General features: G+C 42.6%; 1 long non-coding RNA gene across 1 annotated transcript; it reads right to left on the reverse strand.

The window, feature by feature from the left end:
- Positions 1-470: 470 nt before the first annotated feature.
- LOC124268423 lies at positions 471-17,807 on the reverse strand. Its single transcript, XR_006896277.1, has 3 exons — positions 17,794-17,807; positions 15,160-15,165; positions 471-556 (listed from the first exon to the last, which is right to left on the reverse strand). It is a non-coding gene; the product is annotated as an uncharacterized LOC124268423 (long non-coding RNA).
- Between the last annotated feature and the right edge of the window lie 369 nt (positions 17,808-18,176).

Here is an 18,176-nt window from a genome sequence, read left to right on the forward strand (position 1 = left end):
TTGTAAGCAGTGTTTAGCATTGCCCCACTGTAAGCAGTGTTGAGCTTTGCCTTGCTGTAAGCAGTGTTGAGCATTGTAAGCAGTGTTGAGCATTGCCTCACTGTAAGCAGTGTTGAGCATTGCCTCACTGTAAGCAGTGTTGAGCATTGCCTCATTGTAAGCAGTGTTGAGCTTTGCCATTGCTGTAAGCAGTGTTGAGCATTGCCTCATTGTAAGCAGTGTTTAGCATTGCCCCACTGTAAGCAGTGTTTAGCATTACCTCATTGTAAGCAGTGTTTAGCATTGCCTCATTGTAAGCAGTGTTTAGCATTGCCTCATTGTAAGCAGTGTTTAGCATTGCCTCATTGTAAGCAGTGTTGAGCATTGCCTCATTGTAAGCAGTGTTTAGCATGGCCTCATTGTAAGCAGTGTTTAGCATTGCCTCATTGGAAGCAGTGTTGAGCATTGCCTCATTGTAAGCAGTGTTTAGCATTGCCTCATTGTAAGCAGTGTTTAGCATTGCCTCATTGTAAGCAGTGTTGAGCATTGCCTCATTGTAAGCAGTGTTGAGCATTGCCTTGCCATAGCAATGTTGAGTGGTGGAAACAGTGGTTATTTGACACAAAGCTAACACTATTTGTATGAACATGTTCATTGTCCATTGAATGTCACTTGTATACTGCATGATCTAAAGTAAGTCTGACCATTGGAGGAATATGTCTACACTGCTGACCATGCGACCATGTCTCCATGTGACTGTACAGCTACCCATGCTGCAACACGGTCCTGTGGCACAGTGGAGCTGCCTCATTGTAACTGGGGAGAAGCTGTAATACTACTGAAGACAGCAGGGGTTGAGTGGAGATCATCCGTAACACCATGGTGACACTTCATGGACACAGCCAAGACATCTTGGTGACACTGACAACATGCCAACACTTCACTAAGAACAGACGCAATAATGACACTTACACAACACTTTTGACACCATGAGAACAATTTGCTGACACAACTGAGACACTTCCCGAACACCATGTTCACACTATCTACGGTACCTGGACACTACATTCAAAACTTCAAGTTCGGGGTTTATTCCATTTATTTTTTGTGATTAGCTCAGATTTGTAGATTTATGTAACGATTCCATAACGTCAGGTGCAACACAAACTTGGTTCAATAATCGTTGGACTATATGAATAAACTGCATTGGTAAGAATAGTAGGGTGGTAGAAATGTGGGATTGATGGAACATTGCCAAAATCGCACCCACGCTCTTAAGCTTACCAGTTAGGAAGGAAGTAATGAGCCCACAGTGCAGTCTGGCCTGTCAAAGGAGGCACTGCTACTGTGAAGCCATGATGACACAATAGGGAGGTCGTGTAGCCATTCTAACAAAACCTTGTATATCCTTATGTCAGTCCTGAATTAGTAATGTAGTAAACAGTAGTCACGGCTTGTTGATCTGTTGCGAAGTGGATGTGGCAGTTCTAGAGATTTTAAGTTATCCAATATATGTTTTATGTTCATTGTTGAAAGAATGTTGCTGAGTTACCATCAGGAATGTTTAGTTCTGATTGAAACTGACTGAGTGATAGCATCCTAAAATGGCATACCATTCAATTGTTTCAGTCAGAACTTTAGATTTTTGTGGATGTCGTAAATTGGAACAGCAAACAGTTAGTCCTGTTTGAAAACTGAGTTGTGTTGTGTACTGGGCACACTTGTATACATTGTTCTGAGTGAACAAGCAGATTTGCGGGAAGCAAGGATCCTTTTAATTTGTACATGTTTTGCTTTTATTTGGTGTATGTTGTACAGCAGCAAATGATGTCTGTTTTAACCCCTGCCAGGCCAACTCAGTATCCACATGTATATTGTGTATGTATTTTTTAGAAAACAAAACATCATTGATACATTTGTTAATAAAATCGCCAAGCATGAACTGACTTGTTCGTACATGACATGAAATGGGACACTCATGGTATCTTTGTTAATGGTCATGATAGATTAACTATCAATTCTGAAATACTGCACAAACTTGTGCAGAGTTGTCTGAAACCTATTATTATTGTTGGTTCGAATCCCGGTTTCTTGGTTTGTTATCGCCATACCCTTGCTTCTGGTTATCATGGAAAGCCAATGCGAGACCAGGATCACTGGGGACCTTCCTCTTACGTAAAACTGAAACACGTGATGTGTCATACTGCTTTCGGCTGTATTAAAGCCACTTGCATAATCTGAGAAAAGAGACGCTTAAAGAGTGAGAAGATATTTCTTGACCAAGAAACAGTCCACCTCTTTCTGAATATATTAGCTTGTCAAGTGATAGGCGGGGGTTCAAGTGCTTGCTTTTCACCATGACGGTTTTGGTTGGACCATTGGGATCTGGTCAGTAACACAGGTCATTCAACAGTGAGGAATGGTAAAGGGGTCCTACAAACTCTATCAATACTATTATACACACTGATGTTAAAAGCTTTAAATCTGTCTCACCCTCCTGACCGGTTGACATTTAACTAAAGAAAAGATCCTTCAAGACATTTTGTGCTCCTTGCCATGGAGTGTATTGTGATTTTAAGAAATATTAAGAGAATGAGGATAAAGAAATAATAAAACCTGTGCTGCATCTTAGGGCAAGGTCGTGAGTGGAAATAGTGATGCCTTGAAACAAATAAGGGACATAAAATTCACTGTCATCTTTACAGAGTACTCTGTACCGAGTCAAACCGTATTGAAAACTGAAAAGGCAAAGGTCCCTCGTGCAAAGGTCAGTGTGGGTAGTACTCCAGTCCACTGTCAAATATGGCTGAAGTGCTGCAGCCTTCTTAAAGGTCACATAAACCCTAGGGGGGTACAAATACATAAATCACTAACTGGCATCGTTATAAATGAAACCCCGTCATTAAAACTACTCATTTCGACCTTTAATTGACTTAAATCGACCTTTTAGACAACAGTGCACAATTCTCACCCGCGAACGAAATTTCAACCAATCAGAGCGGAGCGCCTCTGTGACGTCATATGAGGAATAGCTTTGAGAGCCGATGCAGAATTCATCTACATTTTAGGAGGTAAATTATCGTGTTTACAGGCTTGTATAAACCTGAAATCGTGACAACTGTTGTGGAAAATGAAAGCTATATGTTCTCACAATCTACTGTCATTTAATTTTGTCTCCTGCTTTGCCTAGTTTCCGAGTTACAACTTGTTTTCATAGACGATTCTGTCAAAATCGATTGGTGTCGTTAGGCCTTATTTGTATAATGACTGATCCAAATTGATCCCATTTCTGTGTTGTTTTACCTCGATATTTAATCATGTCATGTAAAAATCTGTTTGTATTCTCAAAACAGTGTCGGCCCATAAGTTTTCACATGCAATACAGCAATTAATACTCCTCGTTGTAACCCGTGTTAGGTGGTATAAACCTACACATGTTATTTGTCATCATTCACTTGATGGTCAGTTAATGAATTTATAACAGGTATAATTAGTGGTAACACACTTAGATTACCGACAAAGGTTCCCATTTGGCATTTCTTGTGTCTGGAGTAAATATTCAACATTATAAACATCGATCAAAGGATTAACCGATAACACGCTGATTGATTAATTACTTTTATCTTACACAGCGGAATTGTCAAAAGGTAGTGTTTATGTATGTAGATTTACTAATCTATACTGAATACACTCTGTCGTGTCGGTGTGTCTGCGTAAAAACAACGTCCTTCTTTCAAAGGATTAACCGGCAATACATTGATTGATTGCCCATTATTGGCTAACTAAATTACTGTTTTTAAAGAAAGGCGGACATTATGCAATTAGTTGCCAGGTGTGCTATCTTGGGTGACCAATGAGACTATACACCAATACCTGAAAAGATTTATCACTTTTTCGTATATTAAACTGTTAAAAGACACATCATTTGGAACAGTTTTGTGGATATTGATGGATACATTCCTCGAACAAGGTAATGGCCTGATATTGTTCCTATAACTTTAATCTGTTTTAATTTTAATATTTGCATTTTGTTTCTATTCATTTGTCGTAGCATTCAACAGAATCATTGTTTTCGCCGTGAAGTGTAATGAGACAGACACCATGCACTAGGGTGTGTGTGCGAATTATGATTCACATTGGCAAACTATAAAATGTCTAGATATTACAGTTTTGTTATAAATTCACTTTAAGTATCAGCAGATCGTCTGCTTTTTATTTAGTTTCAAAATGCATACAAGTGTGATGATAAACTAATTAGGATTATAAGACCAAATATAAAGACGCACATTGACTAGTATCTACATACTGGTGAGTGGACATTAACCTAATGGGAATGTAGCAAGAAATTTATCGCGCAGTATTGTGACTTCGACCCCCACCTCGCTTCCGTGGAAGAAATCGTTATGTTATAAGTTGTGTCATGCAAAATCCGTTTGGTTATGATTCCAATACATATTTAACAACGAGTAGAAAGTAGTCTTGATTTTCTAACTTGATGAAAACAAACTATAATCTCATTAATTCTAACAGATTTTTTTATTTTTAAAAATGGCGGCGCCCTGTCGGGAACATCCGCCAGTCTGAGGATAAATGGTATTTAGGTTTGTTTTCACCGAGTTACAAAATCAAAACTACTTTCTACTGGTAGTAAAATATGTATTTTATTGATGGCCAATAGGATTTTGCATGACATAGCGTATATCATAACAATTTCTCTCGTGGCAGCGAGGTGGGTGTCAATATGATACTACTTACAATATGATTGTTACTTCGACCACAACCTCACTTCCGAGGAAGAAATCGTTATGTTACAAGTTGTGTCATAGAAAATCTTTATGGTCATCAATCATATGCATATTTTACTACAACTAGTAAGTAGTTTTGATTCTTTAACTTCCGTGAAGCGATCTGAACACAAGTAAGATATCGTTTCAGGCTTTCACAACGCTCGCTTCGCACTCACAAACATAACCCATTTAGCATGAACTGCGGGGTCCTGTGGAAATCTGTGCATGGGGACACCATCGCCCGACCCCTAGGAGCAATTGACGACAAAGCAACGATTCGGCATGTCGTCGTTGATGTCGAAAATCATCAAAATGATGAGCGTGCTACACATTTTCTATACAACTAACTGAAAATCGTTCCTCATATGACGTCACTGTAGTGCTCTGGCGACAGAGTTACGTAACCTGTCTGTGGTTTCGTTGGCGGGCGAGAGGGAAGCAGGCGACTTTTTGGCCACTTTTAATCGCTCGGTATTAATTAACCACAAGTTTTTAAAGAATAAATTTGGTGTTCCGCATAAGACTAACCACAAATCTTTCATATGTAATGGTTAAAAGAGTAACAAAAAACAAAGTTTAGTGGTTCTTTAAGCCTGTTTCACTATGGTTTCCTAGATCAACAGGTTATGAAACCGTCCCGGGACCATTCAACAGACAGTATCCCCAAATGTTGCTTGAACCTTTTCTTCTTGAAGTTAAGATACCCATGGCAACCATGCCATTGCATGTGCAATGGTCAACTTTCCCCTGATGGCCTGCGTGTGCAAATACCGTGATGACATCTGGTACAGGCGTTTCTGATGTCGGTTCTGGATATCCGGCACAGAACCTTCACTCTGCTGCTGAGGTAGAATCAACGTCGAAGCTCAAAATACGGCCAAGAAAGGGAGAATACATACAAAATCACACGTTTAGGCACACCAATGCACCATTTCAGTACATTTGAAAATCTGGCCGGTCCATAGTTTCTGGATCTATCTGCCTCTGTACCTGTGTATAGTTCAGTGGGGACTCTTTGACCTTTCAGCTGGGATCATTCATACAAAATGTCATGTTCATTCATACAAAATGTCATGTTAGGACTTCACTTTCTGTGGAGATCTGGAGAGAAACGGGCGTATCTGGATATGCCAATGATCGTAGTTACAAGTTTTTCTGAAAACCATTTACCAAAATCATTTCATTGTGATACAAGCATTTTGCAAAATGGCTGCTACTGCGGCCACGGTTAACGCTGGCCTAGAGGTCTGTTTAACACTTAACTAAGATTATTTGCATGAGGTTTCAGCGCAGTAAGCTTGTTGTTTCAGTGGAAGATCTGCAGTTACCGATGAATAACACACCACGATATAACCAAGCTTGTTTTTTTATTCAGGTGATTTAAAGTTGGGTATCCAGGAGAATAATGTGTTCTTCATACTGCATAATACGATACGAGTCTGTCAGTATTAAGTCAATGTCTGAGACAGATCTTAGAATGGAGTAAATAACGTTTTGACATTTTAAGTACGACGGGGAGAACACCGTTTTAATATGCAGTTGATGGCGCCCACATCAACCCGCCCACCCTTTTCTGACTCAGCGTCAGACGTAGGTGTAATTCGACTTGTGATTGTCGCACTATTCACAGGGGCTTGTAACGAGAAAAAAACTAGCATGGAGGTATATATTGTAACTGACGGGCCTTAACGTTATATAAACGACCCGTCAGTGATGATATCTACCTTCATGTCAGTTTGCTTTACAAGCTCCCGCGGGACTATCGACGCACTCAAGCGATGGGGTATATGTGTGTATACAAGGTGTGCTTTTCTGATCCTTGTCTGTTGTACAACACTACAGTATTTCCGAGTCTGGACCAGACAATGCAGTAATGTACAATTTGACTCGTATCAACCAAATTTATATGGCCTTAAATCACTTCAGGTTATTAATCTGACTTAGAAGCCTGGCGCATTCCCTCACCCGTTCATCATTTATTGACAATTAGGGAGTGAGTTTATTTTTACGCCGCTTTAAGCAATATTCCAGCAATATCACGGCAGGGGACACCAGAAATGGGTTTCACACATTTTACCCATATGGAGAATCGAACCCGGGTCTTCGGCGTGACAAGCACAATTAACATATATATGTACATCACTGCACTGGGCAATACTAACAAGTGCTGCACCTCTATAGATTCTGACTCAAATTATATTGCTTTTAACCTACGTTACGCATTGGCGACAGAAAACTGCCCCTCCGAAGTTTCGGGTTGGAAAGTGTCTTCAGCAACCGCTGACTTGGTTGACACACGTCATCATATTCCAACTGCTTAGATCGATGTTCATGCTGTTGATCACTGGATTGTCTGGTTCAGACTCAATTATTTACAGATCGCCGCCATATAGCTGGAATATTGCTGAGTGTGGCGTTTAATAACAAACAAACGGGAAACCTGAGCTGAATGATGGATTTAGGACTATAATAGCTTAACAGCAGCTGACAGAACCCTATTTCTTCTTAACTGTGACGGGAAAAGGCGCAGGTCCCGGCTCATGACAAAAACCTCCATGCGAGAGAACTTTGCTTGACACCGTTTCAGCAATTTTTGCAGATATTTGTGGCAATGGCCCCAACCCAATGGAGGTATTACGGTAGAGTGTGTGATTGCAGACCAACCATCCCTAAGCGAGACAGACACGTCCTGATGTGAGACCGGGATATTGCCGAACCCCGCTTCAGCCAGCTCGTCTCGGAAGACTCGTTTAATCTCATCGTGGGCATTCGACAGACGGGTTTATCAAGGCCTGCGTAAACTTGCTATTTTGGAGACATGACATTTAACCATCGCCTGTTGACAGCGTTTAGTGGACAGAAATAAGACTTGCTGCATGTGGATATTGGTACTTGAGCGGAGAGCGACAGAGACTCGTACTGCGACAGCCACCCCCTGCTGATAGTTATCTGGGTGACGCTGACCGCCGGACCCCACGTAGTCCACTGTGGCGGGGGATAGGAAACGACGTGGGTGTCGACACCGCCGTGACAGCAATAAATCAAATGAATTATTAACATTTGTAATTTGGGAAATGAAGTTCAAAATACTCGTTTTCCAATATAATACGTTACAAGGAAATGTCACGGTCTTCAGTATTTAATTTCCATCAGACGTCGTAGGTGTGGATATGATTTATCCCGACAGCCAACGCCCACCTTTACTTCGATGGGAGAAGATTCGGGTATAACAGTCAGTACCCGTTGGAGTTTTTGGTCCCAAAAGCTAAAGCCAACGCTCACCTTACTCCGATGGGAGGGGATTCGGGATAGTACAGTCAGTACCCGTGGGAGTTTTTGGTCCGAACAATTAACGTCCACCTTTCCTTCGATGGGAGGAGATTCGGGGTAGAACAGTACCCGTGGGAGGTTTTGCTCCTAACAACCCGACGCCCATCTTTTCTTTGATGGAAGGGGATTCGTGAGTGAGAGAATGAGTATGGTTTTTTACGCCGCGTTTAGCAATATTCCAGCAATATCACGACGGGGACACCAGGAATGGGCTTCACACAATGTACCCACGTTGGGAATCGAACCCGGGTCTTTGGTGTAACGAGAGAACGCTTTAACCACTAGACTACCCAACCGCCCCAGGGGAGATTGGGGTAGAACAGTACCCGTAGGTGTGTGGTTGCTCCTAACAGCCAACGCCCACCTTTCATGCCGGAGGACACGCCATCATGGGTTAGTTGGTTTCATGGGTGTTGAAGCAAACTCACGACGTTCTCATTACGAAACACAGCAAGTCACTCACACACTCGGTTTGTTGAGGTCTTCATGTCGATTCACTGGGATTGTGTTGTGTTTTGGTAAGTTGTGTGGCTTAGTAACATGAGGAAGGTAAACAAAGTTTCAGAAATATATTCGATTGAAAGAAGTAAATATTATATACAAACCGACTACTTTCCACCATCTGAAACCGCCAAGGATAACACGTGATAATCAGCATCGGACATACTCCAAGACCAGTATCTCTTAACCTAGGGGGTGTCATCGGTTCATGGATGTTCATGCCGTTGATCACTGGATTGTCTGGCCCAGACTCGATTATTTACAGACCGCCGCCTTATAGCTGGAATATTGTTTAGTGCGGGGTAAAACTAAACTCACTCACTCACCCACTTAAGCTAACTGATCCATGGTGTAATGTTGTTGTTTTTTTATATGGGGAAAATGAATTTATTATTAAAAAAATATGTTGCACGTTATAAGCGAGTGGAACCTTTGTTCATTTCCCCATGTTAGTATATATATTCCACAGTTTGGCAGCGCTCTGCTAGGTCTGAAGTTGGATTCCACCAGAAATAGCCTCTCGTGCCCGTGGTCACGCTAGGTGTTGTCCTAATCCTCACGATAAGATCCCTCTGATGATTCTCTGGTGACTTGACATCTTTCAATTGATCCACGGCCGACTCGGCATTAACAGATCATCACAGTCGAGCTGGGTATATAGTCTCGCCAATCAAACACCATGCCCCGCCGCCATACACTCACCAGTCCTGGAATTGTGTCCACCAGCACGAGACACAGGGCACGTGGCTGATAACCGAGTCTCTGGAAACCGATAAGTCTGTGGAAATAATGTGTCTGTTTATGTCATCTGTATTCTGTGTCCGAGCTCCTTTATGACAAATAAACTAAAATTGGAGAGTGAGTGAGTGAGTGAGTAGGTGGTGAATGTGTCTGTTTATGTCATCTGTATTCAGTGTCCTAGCTACTGTGTGACAAATAAACGTTTGGTTTATGTCGCTGTCAGCTGTAATCCAGCAATACCACGGGCTTCACACATTGTATCTAGGTATGGAATCGACGTCTGTAATGGAACTCATGGTCGTGACATCTGGTCGGTCTGCTTTGGACAGGGTTATATATATACGTGTCGTGTAGACACAGTGCCATCTCTTCAACGTCAAACATTACCAGAGACCCATGTCATCGATCGACCCCTTTTGCGTACAGCCTCCTTGGTCTTGTGGTAAGAGTGGAAGTCGGGGAAGCGGGAGGTCGCTGATTGAAGCTCATTTAAATGGTGAAACTTTGTGTTACCGTGGCTGCCGCTTTGCAACAATGGTAAACACAAGCACTGGTTGTTACATATGTTATATTTGGGACTACACTTTCTCAGTAAAATGGCATTGTGGTCGGCTAGGATCGGAGTCGGTGTACTAATATATCTCTTGAAAAGAGAATTGCTGATATCTTGAATTGAATCAAAGATATCTTGAAATGAATTAATATATCTCAGATAGAGATAATAAATTGAGAAATTACTGATATATTATTTTATAGTTATCTTGAACTGATTTGGAAATATCTTGAAATGAATTAAATATACATGTATCTTGAATAGAGATATTTTTGCCGTTCTTTCCTCTTATTTGTATTATATATATCAATAAGTGATTTGAAGATATCTTCAAACTTAGTATTGATATCTTTAATGTTTTTAGAAATCAATAACGTCCACAATTGAAGATATGTCTAATTGAATTAAAAATATCTCTAAATGAGTTAAAGATATATGTATACATTTGTGGATGTGTATAAATTATTTCAAGATATCTTGAATTGAATTGAAGATATCTTGAATTAATTCCAACACACTTATGTACACTATGATTGTTATTGTTATCTGATCAACAGCATGAACATCGATCTGCGATGGCATGTGTCAACCAAGTCAGCAAGCCCGATCCGTTAGTCGTCTCTTACGACAAGCATGGGTTGCTGAAGACCAATTCTGCCCCGGAGTTTCCAAACCGGCCCAGCGTGCGAACAAACAAGGTTTCAAAGCGTATCACAAGAATATCGTTCTCTCAATAAACATGTTGTAAAACAAACAAACATGCCGTATATTACAAGAAATGTCAAGTTTTCAGTACTGAATGCACTGACCCCGGGTGCAGGATCTGACTTTAAATAGCAAGAAAGCCAAACCACTGATACCGGTAATCTCGTGTAAACAGCAGCACGTGCACACACACGCCTCCACACGTGATACAGCTGGTTGAGACAATCCCGTCAACCACCCACCATATACGTAACCACAACCATTGTGTTGTAGTGATTGTAACACGAACATAGCACAGAAAACAATGTTGTTTTCATCTATCTGAAAAACAACGACTGTTGGTTACACAGAATGTTGCATTAACTCACGGCTGATACCAGGTCAACAGAACTCAACACTGCCACCTGTTGGCCACAGTGTGGTATCGCTGCATCGTGTCCTGGTACACTGATCAAATTACACTGCTGGATAAATGAAAACGTATATCCGATAATGCCTTCTTAACTCATGACGTTATTCCATATGACGTCATGCTTACGTCAACTGTCATAATGCTCACTAATTGGATACATGTTATATCGCCTGTGATGCCGATATCAAATACATCACCCTTGTTTCTTTTATTTCTGGCAGCCATTTCAAGAATGTTGTTGTTTGTGGAGTAAATCAACTTTCAATCTCAGTGTATACCTGATATCAAGATGGATTTAATATTCCGTATGCCAAGCGAATGTCGTTAACGTATACTCAGGGTAATTGTGAAATGCATCTTTTCCCCTTGATCAAGCTGAGGTCATAGTTTCCATGGTGCGATTTGTATTTACGCTCATCCAGACTCATTGAAACCGATTTTTCATTCAATAGTGAGTGAATATGATTTTACGCCGCGTTTAGCAATATTCCAGCAATATCACGACGGGGGACACCATAAATGGACTTCACACATTGTACCCATTTGGGGAATCAAACCCAGGTCTCTCGAGCGAACACTTTAACCACTAGGCGGCCCCACCTTCCCTCCATTACAATACTTCTCTAAGCAGTGACAAATATGATTACACAGACGGATGGAGTGGTGTTACGTTGGCCTTCACCTTGAACCAGATCTACAAGGTCGAGTCGTACGAGGCGACAAAAATGGATCGGTGGTCAGGCTTGGCTAATTGCTCGTCATCCAGGAGGCTGTTCATAATATCAATCACGGGTTTAATAATCGATAATCGATTATTTACATACCGCCATGTTGCAGCTGGAATATTGCTGACTGTAGCGTTTTTCACCCCACCGTGTCATTCTAATGTTTCTTTACACGTGCGTGAGTGATTGAGTTGTTTTATGCTGCTTTTAGCAATATTTTAGCAATATTACGGCGGGGGAATCGAACCAGGGTGTTCGGCGTGACGAGCGAACGCTTTAACCTCTTTACACGTGAAGGTGTTGTTGCCTAGCTGAACGCACCGTAAGTCGTTGTGCACAGTTGCGCCTCTTAGACCTGCCAAAACTCTGCCATCTTTGGTGCGGTTGACAACTTTCTTGATAATGTTCTGGGTTCATCCGGTGCTCGGGGGATCCATCAACGTATTAAACGTCTGAGACCAGCATCACCTCGGGCTCACCTACAATATTAAGTTGTCATGAGGTGCTATAAGTTGAATGCTGTTCCAATCGGCGTTAAACCCAACCACCCCACCCTTTTCGTGTGTGATGTATTTGGAAATAAATACTAGAAATCGGAAGATTATGAGATTTTGACTTAACAATCAAAGGCAACTGGCCATGGCTGTCGGGACAGTGACAGCGCTGACCTGGTAATTAGCAGCGTCTGGTGCAGCACTCCCGACTACGTCCTAACATGCCTCCAATTTCAACCTTGACTGATGAGGAACATCGTCTACAAATTGATTAACGAGAAGTGTTGTCAAGTGCAGATCACAGCTTGATAGTCTCCCCTTGTATCGGGGCCAGGCCGCTAGATTCTTAGCTCGTTTGAAAGGTCATGCAAACTGAGTGGTTCCATGCTGGCACTTGTAGGGAGTATCCATTCGATGTAGAAGAAAACCTGTTACGATATGCATGCTTGCACCCTTTGGCCCTGTACGTAAGATTATTTCGCTCATATGACGACGTGCATGCGTGTGTATGTGTGGCTGCTTGCACTAGCCCAGACTTAAGTTGGTTTTATAGTGTCAGCTCACTGAGATACCATGCCGCAGTGAAGCATGAATACCCCACTCAGACACATTATACTGACTCCGAGCCGACCAGTCCTTGTTATACCCATTAATGCCGAGCGCCAGGCAGGGATCAACGAGTACCATAATTTAACGTCTTTTGGTATGACGCGGCGGGGATCGAACCCGCGACCTTTCGCACTCCGGGCGGACGCTCTAACCACTACACCACGGAGGCTTTGGCCCTGTACAGATCCGGGTTAGAATTGGTCTTCAGCAACTCATGTATAGAGGCGAGTGTCGGGATCGGGTGCCATGATATCCCAGTTGTGTAGACTGATATCTAAGGTTGTACTGAATGATATGTCCATGGATGTGTAGCCATTGTGTGTAAACGGGCAACTCTAGATGTAAAGAGGCCAGTCTCTTAAAGAGATAACTTGATTTGTTATTTTAAAATCTAAAAATTATGATTTTAACAAAATAATTGCCATGGACACTTGTGGATGTCTAATTGTTATCATGAGCAGTGGATTGGCTGATCCAGACTCAAATTTTATAATTGACAGACAGCGTCATATAGCTGAACTATTCCTTAAAGAAAGAAATGAACGAACGATCAAGCAGCAATTGTAATCACTGAAACTAGTGCGTCTAATGCTGTAACGTCCGGACCGTAAGCCAAGGAAACCAAATCGTACTTTCTTGCCCAATGGATGTTTAGGGAATGTAAAGTGCAGCCTACATAAGAAATACATTAGAAAGTTAGAGCTCTCAGATATAAAATATAATCATCCACGGCTGCTGACATCGATAATACACCCTACAAAATGTATCACGTTGAGAATGGAATGTTCGGAGTGACCAGCCAACCTTGCCCCCAATGTTGTAGATCATAGATATGTAAATGTATTTCAGATCACTTGTTCTCTAATCAAATCACGACTCCATTTAAGCCTCGATGACTTCACCATGTTTTGATGTCCCGCTATCGATGTTTGATCCGACCAGGCCATCAAGAGATGATGTACGACCGCTGACCCAGTGTGGTCAAGCTCCACGCCATCACTGCCACCATTGTTCTGGAGGCGGCTGCTGATAGCCAGGACTGTATCATGCTGTCAGACTGACCGCGGGGTTAAAGTCCAACCTGGACTCAATAAACTGATGCTAATGAGCGGACAAGTTGGCACAAGCAATCGTTCAAGGTTGATCTTTACTCTATTTCTTAGAACACTGAACTGTCACCTAATTCTTATCTGTGACCACTCTTATGGTTCGTGAATCACCTCTGCACTAGAAAACCCGGGACGTGAGTGCAGGAGAACTCGCGTCCTACAGGCATTTTAATTGGTAAAGACAAAGTAGAAGACAACTTCTTTATTACATATGTTGCTCTGACAGCGGTATAAGAATATATATCGAACAGTCACATCAAATGTAATAAACAAGATAGCATCCATAAAGCATCTTGCCTTTATTATTACTATTCAACTTCAAAATGCAAACATAGTTAGCAGATAAATACGTTATGTGATGGTGATGCGTTCGGAAGCTTATAATCGTTGAATCATGACAACAAGACGGATGTAGTTTGGACCTCGCGCGTGGACAGATTTAAGGTCGCACACACGCAGAAGGGGAAGCCTGCCGTTATGTCATGCTGTGTCTGTTTAAACAACCAGCGGGGAAGTCTGAATCTCCCGTGTCTCCGATATATTTCTTCCATAAATGATAAGCTCTATAGACAGACACAATGGCATTAATATTAATATGATCAGGGCATGTGAGTGTGTTGTGTCAACGCAGTCAACATATTTTAGTGATGATGACTGAGTCTGACTGAGTTTAGTTTTACGCCGCTTTTAGCAATATTCCAGCAATATCACGGCAGGGGACACCAGAATTGGGCTTCACACATTGTGCCCATGTGGGGAATCGAACCCGGGTCTTCGGCGTGACGAGCCAACGCTTTAACCACTAGGCTACCCTCCGCCCGAGTGATGATGAATTAATGCGTTAGGTGAATCATATTTGCAGACCTTCATGACTTTGGTTCAACCAACAAACACATTTAATGGTACCGAGAAACCAAATAATTGTTTCGAACATGGGATTCAAACTAACGATCTGCGGATCCTGGCTTGGATAAGGGTATCAATTCGGGACAGGTCACACGACAATATCCCAGCGGGAGCAAGGCGTAAATGAGACCGAGTCTCATGAGGTGTAGGTGACTGAAGCGGCCATTCAATGCCTTCCTCAGCCTTGTGATGTCAACGCTCTTGAGGAGTCGGTGCAAGAAACAAGTCTGCTTCAGCAAACATGATAGACGGCTGAGGGATGAGGATGTGAGCCAGGCGCTGATGGAGATTACATATGGAGCAAGCACCACGCTCTGTAATGTCGGGCAATAACCGTGTGGTTACACCTGTGACGGGGAGTCTTTGATCAGTAGGTATAACGAGGGTAAAACTCGTTGGGGGCAGTGGGTATATGCCATCAACAGGTAAATGTGTTGTCAGTGAACACCATAAGCAGGTAAATGGGCAGTGGGTGAACACCACGAGCAGGTAAATGTGTAGTTGGTGAACACCATCAACAGGTAAATAACTAGTGGTTGAACACCACCAACAGGTAACTGAACAGTGGTTGAACCCCATGAACAGGTAAATACGTAGTTTGTGAACACCATGAGCAGACAAATGAGTACTGGTTGAACACCTTGTGCAGGTAAATAGGGAGTGGGTGAACACAATGAGCATGTAAATGTGTAGTCAGTCAGACTGTAGGTGAGGTGGGGACACAGACAGGAATTTGATTTTTTAGGACTCGGTAGAGGGGACATAGACGGGTACTTGTTACTGAGGGCTGGGGTAGAGGGGACATAGATGTGTACTTGTTTATTGAGGGCTGGGGTAGACGGGACATAGACGGGTACTTGTTTATTGAGGGCAGGGGTAGAGGGGACATAGACGGGTACTTGTTTATTAAGGACTGGGGTAGAGGGGACATAGACGGGTACTTTTTTATTATTGTACTGGGGTAGACGGGACATAGATTGGTACTTGTTTATTAAGGACTGGGGTAGAGGGGACATAGACGGGTACTTGTTTATTGAGGGCTGGGGTAGAGGGACATTGACGGGTACTTGTTTATTAAGGACTGGGGTAGAGGGGACATAGAGGGGTACTTGTTTATTAAGGACTGGGGTAGAGGGGACATAGACGGGTACTTGTTTATTAAGGACTGGGGTAGAGGGGACATAGACGGGTACTTGTTTATTAAGGACTGGGGTAGAGGGGACATAGACGGGTACTTGTTTATTGAGGGCTGGGGTAGAGGGGACATAGATTGGTACTTGTTTATTGAGGGCTGGGGTAGAGGAGACATAGACGGGAACTTGTTTATTAAGGACTGGGGTAGAGGGGACATAGATTGGTACTTGTTTATTGAGGACTGGGGTAGAGGGGACATAGATTGGTACTTGTTTATTAAGGACTGGGGTAGAGGGGACATAGACGGGTACTTGTTTATTGAGGGCTGGGGTAGAGGGGACATAGATTGGTACTTGTTTATTAAGGACTGGGGTAGAGGGACATAGATTGGTACTTGTTTATTGAGGGCTGGGGTAGACGGGACATAGAGGGGTACTTGTTTATTAAGGACTGGGGTAGAGGGGACATATATAGACGGGTACTTGTTTATTAAGGACTGGGGTAGAGGGGACATAGACGGGTACCTGTTTATTAAGGACTGGGGTAGACGGGACATAGACGGGTACTTGTTTATTGAGGGCTGGGGTAGAGGAGACATAGACGGGTGCTTGTTTATTAAGGACTGGGGTAGAGGGGACATAGATTGGTACTTGTTTATTAAGGACTGGGGTAGAGGAGACATAGACGGGTACTTGTTTATTAAGGACTGGGGTAGACGGGACATAGATTGGTACTTGTTTATTGAGGACTGGGGTAGAGGGGACATAGATTGGTACTTGTTTATTAAGGACTGGGGTAGACGGGACATAGATTGGTACTTGTTTATTGAGGACTTGGGTAGAGGGGACATAGACGGGTACGTGTTTATTGGGAGTAGGGGTAGAGGGGACATAAACGGATACTTGTTTACTTGAGGGCTGGGGTAGAGGGGACATAGAGGTACTTGTTTATTAAGGACTGGGGTAGAGGAGACATAGACGGGTACTTGTTTATTGAGGGCTGGGGTAGAGGGGACATAGACGGGTACTTGTTTATTGAGGGCTGGGGTAGAGGGGACATAGACGGGTACTTGTTTATTAAGGACTGGGGTAGAAGGGACATAGACGGGTACGTGTTTATTGGGAGTAGGGGTAGAGGGGACATAGACGGATACTTGTTTACTCGAGGGCTGGGATAGAGGGAACGTAGACGGGTACTTGTTTATTTGAGGGCTTGGGTAGAGGGGACATATATAGACGGGTACTTGTGTATTGAAGACTGGGGTAGGGGAGACCGAGACAGGTACTTGCTTACCGAGGGCAGGAATAGAGGGTGACATATAAACATGTACTTGTTTACTGGGAATAACACTAATCGTTTACAATCAACAGTGGTGGATATCGTCATCAGATTTAATATCCCCTGTTACAGACAGGGCGATGGGCAATGAATCTCACTCACACCATCTCGGTGTGTCTGTTGGGAGATAATGGAATGATGACTAGCGATCAGTCTAATGAAACATTCTTACACACCACACAACTCTTCAAGCCATTTGTTGTTAATAACAGTTATCGATGGATTATTCCAGAGAAGTCCTGTTGTCATTTTGACTTATGAATGGCACGTACCAGAATAACATATTATCTGTTACGAAACGTCATTCCTTGTCTTACGTAAACGTTCGTCACAAAGTCATGTGGGAGACTGACAGTGTTACGTGGGAGACTGACAGTGTTACGTGGCAGCACTACTGGTATGAATCAGCAGAACCTCATAGCATTGTGCGCTAACAATAGTTAGTTGACAGGAATATTATATTATCTAACGTAAGCAGTGGTGTGGAAGTTACTATATTTGGTTGCTTCCAGAGTCGAGTGTGAAGGGAAATCACAAATCACAAATCTAGCTTGATATTTTCTTCATTTAAGTAAGCAAGCTCATGCCTCTCTCACCATGTATTACATGATTACCAGCTTTTGTTTGAAGATGACACTGCACGGGTATCCAGCCGAGGCCAATTCTGGAGGTTCCCCCACTGTTCCTCCAAGGTTATATTGCTGTGGGTGACTCTGTTCCTCCAAGGTTATTTTGCTGTGGGTGACTCTGTTCCTCCAAGGTTATATTGCTGTGGGTGACTCTGTTCCTCCAAGGTTATATTGCTGTGGGTGACTCTGTTCCTCCAAGGTTATATTGCTGTGGGTGACTCTCT

The sequence above is a fragment of the Haliotis rubra genome, unplaced genomic scaffold (assembly GCF_003918875.1).
Source record: "Haliotis rubra isolate DU_JTF1 unplaced genomic scaffold, ASM391887v1 Scf138, whole genome shotgun sequence".
Taxonomy (NCBI): domain Eukaryota; kingdom Metazoa; phylum Mollusca; class Gastropoda; order Lepetellida; family Haliotidae; genus Haliotis; species Haliotis rubra.